The sequence below is a fragment of the Eschrichtius robustus genome, chromosome 1, assembly GCF_028021215.1.
Source record: "Eschrichtius robustus isolate mEscRob2 chromosome 1, mEscRob2.pri, whole genome shotgun sequence".
Lineage (NCBI taxonomy): Eukaryota > Metazoa > Chordata > Mammalia > Artiodactyla > Eschrichtiidae > Eschrichtius > Eschrichtius robustus.
The window spans coordinates 170585826-170597994 of NC_090824.1; the positions used below are offsets into that span (position 1 = coordinate 170585826).

At 37.8% G+C, this 12169-nt stretch overlaps 1 long non-coding RNA gene across 1 annotated transcript in view; it reads right to left on the reverse strand.

Moving 5' to 3' along the window:
* Window positions 1-317: 317 nt before the first annotated feature.
* Window positions 318-12169, reverse strand: part of LOC137761331 (uncharacterized) — a 71820-nt gene continuing 59968 nt past the window's right edge. The window contains exons 3-4 of the long non-coding RNA XR_011073415.1: window positions 10370-10552; window positions 318-460 (exon numbers count right to left, since the gene is read on the reverse strand). This is a non-coding gene — a long non-coding RNA (uncharacterized lncRNA). The remainder of the gene's footprint in view (window positions 461-10369; window positions 10553-12169) is intronic.

Below are 12169 nucleotides of genomic sequence, written 5' to 3' on the forward strand. Positions count from 1 at the left end.
TAAATGAAGAATGGGAGACTCCAGGTGGCCTCATGGTTGAGGCTTCAAGATGAGTGAAAAAAGATAAAAGCAAAGTAAAAGAAGCTCAGGTTGAGTTACTCACTTTGACTTGAATATACTTCTGTGAGGAGTTACATCAGCATTATGATTGAATAAGATGTGTTTCATTATACCCCCCCCCTTTAATAACAACTTGGCTTCATTCACAGACCAAAGTGTCTTTGTGGGAGCTGTGGGATCCAGCAAAATATGTCAAGGGGAACAGGAGGAGTCTCACCTACCTGTGCACAGGGTATTAGGCATAGAGACCTCAGTCCCAGCTCTGGACATTGCAGTCATCTGTTAACTGGCTCCATACCCTCTTGGCTACAGCCTGGGGGTACCTGGAAAATCCTGTTTTAATCCATCACTTAAGAACGAAAGAGCTTTTGTGGATATTCAGGTTTCTTGTAGAGAAGTACTGGCATAATGTTGGGGCAAAAAAAAAAAAATATGTATGAGTTTGCATGAATTGAACAAAGTAAAAGGAATGGTTTCACTTGACGAACATCAAGCTTCCCCGAAGACTGAACAACTAAAGGCCAAGAGGGTTCTTCCTGGCCCATGATTTCCCCTGCAGGGGCAAGTGAGAGCATGTGAATTAACACGTAGCTTCTCCAACTGTGTGGGATGTTGCCAAAAAGGCCCATTGATTTCTTGCCCCATTCAGAGTGCTGAATTATGAGATGAATGACGGGTGGGAAGAGGTAGCAGATAGGATTCTTAGAAGAAATTGATGTGGTGCAGATTCTACCTGCTGTATCACAGACTCCATCAAGAAGCCCATCCATGAGCGAATAGGGATGCCTTACACATGGATCCTCCCAACTGGCCAGTGGGCACCCTCAGTGCTCTTAACACATTATACAAATATCCACACTGTGGCTAGTTTATCCACATTGTGGCTAGTTTACTTGGTGCTCACAACCAAGGCAGTGAGGGAAGGCTTTGGCTGACAGCTTGATAACACACAAAGGAAGCTGGCTCACATCTGCAGGCCAGAGACAGATCATAAATTTCTGCATTAGCACCACCCTTAGGAGAAGAAAAGGGACTCTATCATCAGCCCCCAGCCTATTGTGTTGCTAGATAAAAATAGAGCATATAAGCTCAAGAATTCTGCCAAAAGATGAAATAAGAAGCATGAAACACTTTTATACATAGAAGGTCAGACGAGAAAGCCTCAGACACTCTATGTCTAGAGGGCCAACAGAAGGTGTTTTTCTCCTGAAGACAATTAGCAAACACTGGAGTAGGTGGCTGCTACTTCAAAAGTGAAGACAGAAGCACAAAACGCCAGGAACATTTTTTTTTTAAAACTCAAAGTAACCTAACACAACTAAAGGATTACAGAGTCTTCCAGTTATTAATCCCAAAGACTTTGAAATCTGCAATCTACCTAATAAATAATTCAAAAACACTGTTATAAGAAACCTCAGTGAGCTACAAGGAAAGATTGAAAGACAACTCAGTGAAATCAGAAAAAACATGAAGAAAACAAAAATAGACAAAAACTGTAAAAAAAAAAAAAAAAAAGGAACCAAAAACATTCTGGGGATGAAATGAAAAATGCAATAGAAAAGTCTATAGCTACAATAGCTTTTTTAAAAATATGCAGAATAAAATGAAGTGTATTCTGACATTAAAAATATAAAAGGAGAATTAAAAATGGAACATTTACAGGCCTACAAAGATAAGTTTCTATCAACATAAAACGGACTGTTTTAACTATGAGTTATTTTATGTATGCCTCATGGTAACCCCAAAGCAAATATTTTTAGTAGAATCACAAACACTAAAAAAGGAAACAGAGCATACCAACATGGTAAACCACCCATTATAAAGGTAGACAGAACCAGAGGGGAAAAAGAAACAGTGGAAATGTAAAACATGGGTCCCCAACCCCCGGACCATGGACTGGTACTGGTCCGTGGCCTGGTAGGAACTGGGCCGCACAGCAGGAGGTGAGTGGTGGGCAAGCAAGAGAAGCTTCATCTGTATTTACAGCAGCTCCCCATCACTCGCATTACCACCTGAGCTCTGCCTCCTTTCAGATCATTGGCAGCATTAGATTCCATAGGAGCGTGAACCCTACTGTGAACTGGGCATGTGAGGGATCTAGGTTGCATGCTTCTTATGAGAATCTAATGCCTCATGATCTGAGGTGGAGCTGAAGCAGTGATGCTAGCACTGGGGAGCGGCTGCAAATACGGATTATCATTAGCAGAGAGGTTTGACTGCACAGAGACCATAACAAATCAATTGCTTGCAGACTCATATCAAAACCCTATCAATGGGGCTTCCCTGGTGGCGCAGTGGTTGAGAATCTGCCTGCCAATGCAGGGGACACGGGTTCAAGCCCTGGTCTGGGAAGATCCCACATGCCGCAGAGCAACTGGGTCCGTGAACCACAACTACTGAGCCTGCGCGTCTGGAGCCTGAGCTCCGCAACAAGAGAGGCCACGATAGTGAGAGGACTGCGCACCGCGATGAAGAGTGGCCCCGCTTGCTGCAACTAGAAAAAGCCCTCCCACAGAAACGAAGACCCAACACAGCCAAAAATAAATAAATTAATTAATAAATTAAAAAACAAAAAAATAACCCTATCAGCGAGTGGCAAATGAAAGCAAGCTCAGGGCTCCCACTGATTCTGCATTATGGTGAGTTGTATAATTATTTCATTATATATTACAATGTAATAATAATAGAAATAAAGTGGACTATAAATATAATGTGCTTGAATTATCCTGAAACCATCCCCACCTCCCACTCCGTGGAAAAATTGTCTTCCATGAAACTGGTCCCTGGTGCCAAAAAGGTTGGGGAACACTGATATAAAACATTCAGAAAGCAATTAATAATATGGCAGTATTAAGTCCTTACGTATCAAAATTCACTCTAAATATAAGTGGATTTAATTCACAAATTAAAGCCACAGAGTGGCTGGATGTATAAAAAATATATAAGGTACAATTATATTCTGCATGTAAGACACTCATTTCAGCTTTAAGACACACATATACTCAAAATAAAGAGGTGGAATATTATATTCCATGCAAGTAGAAGCCAAATAATGTGGGGGTAGCCATACTTATATCAGACAAAACAGACTTTAACAAGAACAATATCAAGACACAAAGAAAGTCATTATATTCAATATAATGATACAAAGGTCAACATATCAAGAAGATGTAACAATTGTAAACAGATACACACCCAACATCAGAGCACCTAAATATATTAAGCAAATGCTAACAGATCTGAAGGGAGAAACAAACAATACAATAATAGTAGGGAACTTCAATACTCCACTCTCAGCAGTGGACAGATCATCCATATAGTGGATGAGCAAGGATTTATGTATATAGACCAGTGTATATACACTGGTCTATACACCAAATGGACTGAACAGGCATATATAGAACATTCCATCCAGCAACTTGTTCTCAAGTGCACATGGAACATACTCCGGGATAGACTATATGAAAAACGATGTCTTAGCAAATTTAAGAAGATCAGAATCATACCAACTATCTGAACACAATGATATAAAACTAGAAAGCAACGAGTATATCTGGAAAATCTACAAAGAAGGGAAAACTACACAGTGCACTTCCAAAAAAGTCTATGAGTCAAAAAAGAAATCAAAAGGAAAACTTTTTAAAAACTTTAAAGCAAATGATAATGGAGACACAACTTACCAGATCCTATGAGATGCTGCAAAAGCATTCCAGAAAGGAAAGTGTATAGCGATAAGTGCAAATGGCAAGAAATTAGAAAGTGCCTAAATAATCTAACTCGACATATCGAGGAACTAGAAAAATAAGAAACTTATCCTAAAGTTAGAGGGAAGAATATAATAAAGACTAGAGTGGAAATAAATAGATACAAGAAAATCAATAGGATCAACAAGCTAAAAGCTGGATTTTCAAAAAATATATAATTCACAGACTTTTAGCTAGACTAGGAAAAAAGAGAGAAGACAAAATTAGAAATGAAAGAGGAGACATTACCACTGATACTACAGAAATACATAGGATCATAAGAGACTACTATGGATAGTACATATAGTACTGCAAGTATTGGTATTAGCTGGAGCAATTAGGCAAGACAAAGAAAGACATCTAACTAAGAAAGTAAGAACTAAAATTGTCATTATTTGAAGATATAATTTTCTATATAAAAAATCCTAATGAAGCAACCAAAAAGTTGTAACTAATCAACAAAGTATGTAAAATTGCACTGTATAAAATCAACACACATAATCAGTTGTATTTCTATACACAAATAGTGAAACATCTCTCTGAAAAAATAAAGAAGACTAATTTACAATACCATCAAAAAAAAAATAAATTACTTAGGAATAAATTTAACAAAGTTGGTGAAACGTCTCTACATTGAACACGACAAGGCATTGATAAAATAAATTGAAGACACTAACAAATGGGAAGATATCCCATGCTCATAGGTTGGAGGAATTTCTAAGATTTAAAAGTCCTCAGTTCAACACCATCTGTAGATTCAAAGAAACCTCTCCCAAAAATCCAATGACATTCTCTACAGAAATAGAAAAATCAATTCTAAGCGTTCTATCAAACCAGAAAAGAAATGAATACAATTCTGAGAAAGAAGAAAACCAGAATCATCACAGTTCCTAATTTCAAACTCTACTACAATATATACTATTTAAAACAGTATGGTGCTAGCATCAAAATAGACACCCAGACCAGAGGGACAGAATAAAGAGCCCAGAATTAAACCCCCACATAGAAGGTTAACTAATTTTTGACAAGGTAGCCAAGAACAACCATGGGGAAATAATAGTGTCTTCAATAAATGGTGTTGGAAAACCTGGATAAACTCAAGCAAAAAGTAAATCTGGACCCCTGTCTTAAACCACTCAAAAGAATGAACTCAAGATGGGTGAAAGACTTGAACCTAAGACCTGATACCATAAAAGTCCTAAAAGAAACATAAGAAACTCCTCTGAATTTGTTTTGATGACTTTTTGACTATGACACCAAAAGCACAAAAAACAAAGGCAGAAGTCAACAAAGGAGAATAAACCAAACTTCAAAGCTTCTGTACAACAAATTAAAAAATCAATAAAATGAAAAGTCAACATACTTTTGGGAAAAAATGTGGAAAAAATGGGGAAAAATGTGGACCATATATTGGATAAAAGGCACATAATTAAAATACCTAAAAAAAAGCCTCATAAAATACATATGAAACCAAACAATGGTTTGGTTTCATGAATGGGCAAAGGAAATAATTTTTTTTTTCCAAAAAGACATACAGATGACTGATAGGTATATAAAAATGTCATCCTAACTAATCATAAGAACAGTGCAGGGCTTCCCTGGTGGCGCAGTGGTTGAGAATCTGCCTGCCAATGCAGGGGACACGGGTTCGAGCCCTGGTCTGGGAAGATCCCACATGCCGCGGAGCAACTAGGCCCGTGAGCCACAATTACTGAGCCTGCGCGTCTGGAGCCTGTGCTCTGCAACAAGGGAGGTCGCGATAGTGAGAGGCCCGTGCACCACGATGAAGAGTGGCCCCCACTTGCCGCAACTAGAGAAAGCCCTCGCACAGAAACGAAGACCCAACACAGCCATAAATAAAAATAAATAAATTAATTAATTAAAAAAAAATCTGTTTAAAAAAAAAAGAACAATGCAAATCAAAACCACAACACGATATTATCTTGCACTGGTTAGAATGGTTATCATTAAATAACAAGAGATAATGAGTGGTGGTGAGGATGTGGACAAAAGGGAACACTTGTGAAATGTTAGTGGGGATATATGTTTTGCAGCAACTAAGTAAAACAATATGAAGGTTTCTCAAAACTTTAAAAATACATATACTATATGATCCAGCAATTCCACTTCTGGGTATTTATCCAAAGAAAATAAAAGCACTAACTTGAAAAGATATATGCACCTCCATATTTACTGCAGCATTATCCACAATAGCCAAGATATGGAATCAACCTAAATTCCTATCAACTGATGAATGGATAAGACAGATGTGATATTTATATTTATATATTTATATTTACATACAATGAATATTATCAGTCATTAGAAGAAAATTCTACCATTTTCAACATTGAGTACCTTGGGTAAGTTATGTTGAGATAAGTCAAAAAGATAATGAAAAATACTATGTGATATCATCTATTTGTAAAATAAAAAAAAAAAGCCAAACTCACAAAAACAACCAGTAGAATGTTGGTTGCCAGGGGCTGGGATGTGGGGAATAGGAGAGATGTTATTTAAGGGTACAAACTTTTAACTAATAGTAAATAATTCCTAAAGATCTGATGCACAGTATAGAGAATCTAGACAGTGGTATTTTATTATAATCATCAAACTTGCTAAGAGACTAGAACTTAATTTTTCTAAACACAATAAAGAAATAGTAATGATAACTACTGCTACAATGGCAATCATAGTATAATACGTAAATGTATCAAATCACCATGTTGTACACCTTAAATTCAAATATTATATGTTAAATATATTGTAAGGAAAAAAAGAAATGCTAAAAAGTATCATCAATATCAAAACAGGTCAAGCAGAAGAAATTTTCTGTGAGTTAGAAGACAGTAAGTTGAAAATATCCACTCAGAGGAGAACAAAGAGAAAAAGAGTGAAGAATAACTATGTGATCTATAGGATAAAATCAAAAGAAACATTCTGTGAATTACGGAGACTTAGAAGGAAAAAATAGAGACAGAAAGCTTCTTTAAAGAAATAGTGGCTGAGAACTTTCCAAATCAGGGGAGAGATTTGGATATCCAAGTTCATGAAGCTCATAGGCACCAAACTCAACTCAAAAAACTGTCTTCTCCAAAACACATTAGAGTAAAACTGTCAACTATCAAAAACAAAGAATCTTAAAAGCAGCAGGAGGAGAGGAACTTATAACTTACAAGAGAACCCTCATAAGGTTATCCACTGATTTCGCAACAGAAACCTCACAGGTCAGGAGAGAGTGGGATAATAGATTCAAATTGTTCAATTAAAAAAAAAAAAGTCAACCAAGATAATCGTCTCCATCATAGCTGTCCCTCTTAAATGGAGAGATTAAAAACTCTTTCAAAAAAAAAAAAAAAAAAAGCTGAGAGAGTGCATCATCACTAGATCTGTCTTAAAAGAAATTCTAAAAGAGTTTCTCAAGCTAAAATAAAACTAAATAGTACCATGAAAACATATGAGAATACACAATAGACTTGTAAACATAAGTATATAGTTAAGGTAGGAATACTTAAATAGTGTGATATGGTGGTGTGTTAACCAGTTAATTTTAGTATAAAGGTTAAAGTATGTGATGATTAAAATAACTGCAGCTATAATCATTTTAATGTATAAACAATATACAAAGAGCTAAACTCCACAAAATTTTATGGAGGGGAGTAAAAGAGTAGATTTTTTGTATGTGATGGAAGTTAAATTGTTATCAACATAAAATAGAGTGTTATATCTATAAGATGTTTTCTGTGAGCCTCATGGAACCACAAAGCAAAAACCTAGAGTAGATTTAGAAAATAAAAAGAGAAGGAAATCATAATATACCACTACACAATATCACTAATTCACAAAAAAAAGCAGAAGAGGAAGAAAGGAACAAGAAACAACAAAACATCCAGAAAACAGTAAGATGGCATTGGTTAGTCCTTACCTACCAATAATTACTGTAAACATAAATATATTAAATTCTTTAGTCAAAAGTCAGAGAGTGGCTAGACAGATAAAAATTCATGATCAAACTATAAGCAGCCTATCAGAGACTCACTTCAATGTTAAAAACACGAATAGGCTCAAAATGAAGCACTGGAACAAGATATTCCACACAAGTGGAAACCAAAAGAAAGCAGAGGTAGCTACAGTTCCACAAGACAAAAATAAAAATCAGCCAAAAGCTGCAACAACAACAAAAATAAGGTCATTATATAATGATAACATTGTCAATTCATCAAGAATACAATCATAAATAAATACGCCTTAACAGTGGAGGACTGATGTTAAGCAAATACAGATTTGAAGATAGAAATAGACAATACAAAAAAAAAATCGTAGGGATCTTTCATACCCAACTTTGAACAATGAATCCAGAAAGAAAATCAATGAGGAAGTACTGAACTTGAATTATACATTAGACCAAATGGACTTAACAGACAAAAACAGAGCAGTCCATCAAACAGGGGCAGAATACATATTCTTCTCCAGTGCACATTGAACATTCTGTAGGACAGATCATGTGATGGGTCACTAAACGAGTCTTAGCAAACTTAAGAAGACTGATATCATACTAAGTATTTTTTCAACTACAATGGTAAGAAACCAGAAATGAACAACAGGAAGAATCTGGAAAATTTACAAGTATGTGGAAATTAAACAACACGATCCTAAAGAATCAATGGGCTAAAGAAAAAATTTAAAAATAAAAAATAAAAAGACTGAATCATGAAGAAATAAAACAATCTGAACAGGCCAAATTACTATTAAGGAGATTGAATCAGTTCTCAAAAACCTCCCAGCAAAAATTTGTATTTTATAAATACACTAGGGGAGACACACACAATGATATAAAATAAGGTAGAGCTACTGGTTCTGAATCCCTGATTTCATGGAAAATATTTATCATTTGAGTTGAGCTATATTTTAGATGAGTGTGGAGTATAATGGAAACTTAGAAGAACAAGTCTTGACTGATTACAACTTCCACTTGTAAAGCCAATGTCTTTAATAAAGAAAGGTGAAAATGTTCATTTTTCAAAAACAAACTACAAACAAAGGAAAACTAAGAAGAAATGGGAATTTCCAGATTTACTGTGATGGTTTATGCACATTTCTCAGTGAATCACACAAAACCCTTATTAAAGATAAAAGAAATATTTGAACATCATGGAGGAATCTGCAGAAAGCACCTGAACCAGTGAACATCAGGTGTATTGGGACAAATGATTATCAGGTGACGGAAGCAGGCAAGACATTATCACTGCTGTGGTATTCTTGATGAAAATACGTAAGAAAATCATCTGAAACTATCATGAAAAAAATATAAGTTTATGCAAATTTCAGTCCACATATACTTCTCATGTTCCCTGACTCTAATTGTGTATTTAAATAGTAAGTCTTTCTTATAAATATAGAGAGCAAGTCTCTCCTAATTATTTTTTTTTTCAGAACTTTGTGTTATCTAGATCACTAATGCCATCCCATTTAAAAGTGCATTTTCTGGGACTTCCCTGGTGGTGCAGTGGTTAAGAATCCACCTGCCAATGTAGGGGACACGGGTTTGAGCCCTGGTCTGGGAAGATCCCACATGCACAGAGCAACTAAGCCCATGTGCCACAACTACTGAGCCTGTGCTCTAGAGCCTGCGAGCCACAACTACTGAAGCCTGTGTGCCTAGAGCCCGTGCTCTGCAACAAGAGAAGCCACTGCAACGAGAAGCCCACACACCGCAACAAAGAGTAGCCCCCGCTCACCGCAACTAAAGAAAGCCCACGGGCAGCAACGAAGACCCAACGCAGCCAAAAATAAATAAATAAATATATTTTAAAAAATTTAAAAAAAGAAAAGTGCATTTTCTTAATCCTGGTGTGATAAGTTGTTGCATTCAGATGTACATTAATCATTTCACTTTCCCCTTATTCACTAATAGCTCAACATCCAAAATTATCCCATAGGGAATTTTGGATATTAATGCCTTCCCATGTAGATCTTTCACAAAGGGAATCATTTCAATAGTTGAGTGTCATTCTCCACGCTCTACAGGGAGCCTGGATGCAGACAATGGGGAAAAGGCTCTGGAACACAGGGTAGAAGTATTCTAAAGTGCTGACTTTGACTATCACAAGAAGGAAAAAAGTAAGTAGTTGAAAATGACCTTGCTAGGCACATAAGAAGTAGAGAGTTAAAGATTTGTAGGTTCTTGGGCTTCCCTGGTGGCGCAGTGGTTGAGAGTCTGCCTGCCAATGCAGGGGACACGGGTTCGAGACCTGGTCTGGGAGGATCCCATATGCCACGGAGCAACTAGGCCCGTGAGCCACAATTGCTGAGCCTGCGCGTCTGGAGCCTGTGCTCCGCAACGAGAGGCCGCTATAGTGAGAGGCCCGTGCACCGCGATGAAGGGTGGCCCCCGCTTGCCGCAACTGGAGGGGGCCCTCGCACAGAAACGAAGACACAACACAGCCATAAATAAATAAATAAATAAATAAATAAAATTAAAAAAAAAAAAGATTTGTAGGTTCTTAATCCATGACATTTCAGGAGGAAAAGCAGACAGAGCCTCTGACCCAGGACAGGACAGTTACCTGAGAAGCTGCCATTTCCTCCTCTCCTTCCTCCTGCTCTGGGTCGTTTTCTTATTGATATGATGTTGAGGAATCACATTGGTATCTTGAAAATATGCCTTCAGTGGCGTCAGCACAGCTCCTTCACCTCTTCCCACAACACCAACAGGCTAAAGGACCTTGAAATGCTGAAACGGCAACCTTCTGAAAAAGAGATTCAGGAACAATGAGCTCCTGCATGGAGACTGAACTGTGAGCTTTTTCTTTCCTGCCAACACATGCTCTCCCCTCACACAGATGCCCCAAAACTTCCGCTACAGCACAGAGTAAGTTGACTACACTGACCTGCCCTTTCCAATCCCATGTAGAGCAGACACCAATGTCTCCCCAAAGGCAAAAGGACTGAAGACTGCAAACAACTATCACCAGGTACCAGTAGCCTTTGGGCTTGGGCTTAAACCGGGCCTAACCTTAGAATCACCTGGAGTTAAAACAACTTGGATGCTCCCACCCAGATCAATAGACAGACTCTGTGGGGAGGGCACAGGTGATGTTATTTCTAAATACTCATCATGTAATACTAATGGGAAATTGCATGGGAACCACGTAGCAAATGTTTCTTCTGAAGCTTTAAAGTGCATACAAATTTGGGGGGAAGCAGGGCCCACTCTTAAGTTATGAATCTCCTGTAGGGCTCAAAAAATGACATCTTTTACGAGTTTTCTTGTTCATGCAGATGTTACTCCCTCAGACCCATATTCAGTAGCACTGAGATAGAGATCAGGCATAGCACACCTGAGACCACTGAGTAGTGTGAAGGCTTCAGAGAATTTCCAAAGTGCAGGTTCCCTGGGCCTGATTCCTAGGGGCCGAGTTCCTCCTGGAATAGGTGTTGTCTTGTTGTTGCCTATGGTAGATGCTGCTTGGTTGGTGGAAATCATGTGGTGGGTTTAGGGATGTGTGAGGGGTCACCCTTAGAAATCTTCCCAAAGCTACCCTTTGTCCTCAGGTCCTTTAGCCCCCTCTCCTCTCAGGGCCCACTTGACAGACAGGACTACCCAGGGACAGGGCAGGTCCACCTGTCCTCAGGTGAGCTGAGACTCCATACCCCAAAAGATGCAGAGCACAAAGTTGTTTACATCAGAGATCTGTTTGAAAATAAACCAAAGGCAGCAAGGAAGGGTGGATTAACATTTTGGGTTGGGAATGGACAGAAGACTTTGAAAATGATGCCATGAATGCACATTTGATGATTAACAAAGGAAGTTGTGATCTATGTTAAGTAATAAAGCACATTATACCTGAATTAACAGATCAGATTTTTCATTCACTGTATGTTTGTCTATGTGTGTGTGTTATAAATTGTGGTGCCACAGTTTGTTCTCCCCATCTCCCCTTACATGTTTATACTTTCTCACATTTTTTATATATTTTTATTTATTTATTTTGGCTGCAGTGGATCTTAGTTGAGGCACGCAGGATCTTCGCTGCGGCATGTTTAGTTGCAGCATGTGGGATTTTTTTTTTTTTTTTTTTTAGTTGCAGCATGTGGGCTTCTTAGTTGTGGGATGCATGTGGGATCTAGTTCCCCCACCAGGGATCAAACCCGGGCCCCCTGCATTGGGAGTGCGGAGTCTTACCCACTGGACCACCAGGGAAGTCCCTATACTTTCTCACATTTTAAAAAGCACATTGATTAAGGTAAAAATTAGAGAAAAGCATATCCACTTTTTCAAATATTCTCTTAGAATTCTGAATCTTTAAAAAATTTTATTAAAAATTTCTTTTTAATTTTTATACAACTTTAAAGGTTACTTTTCA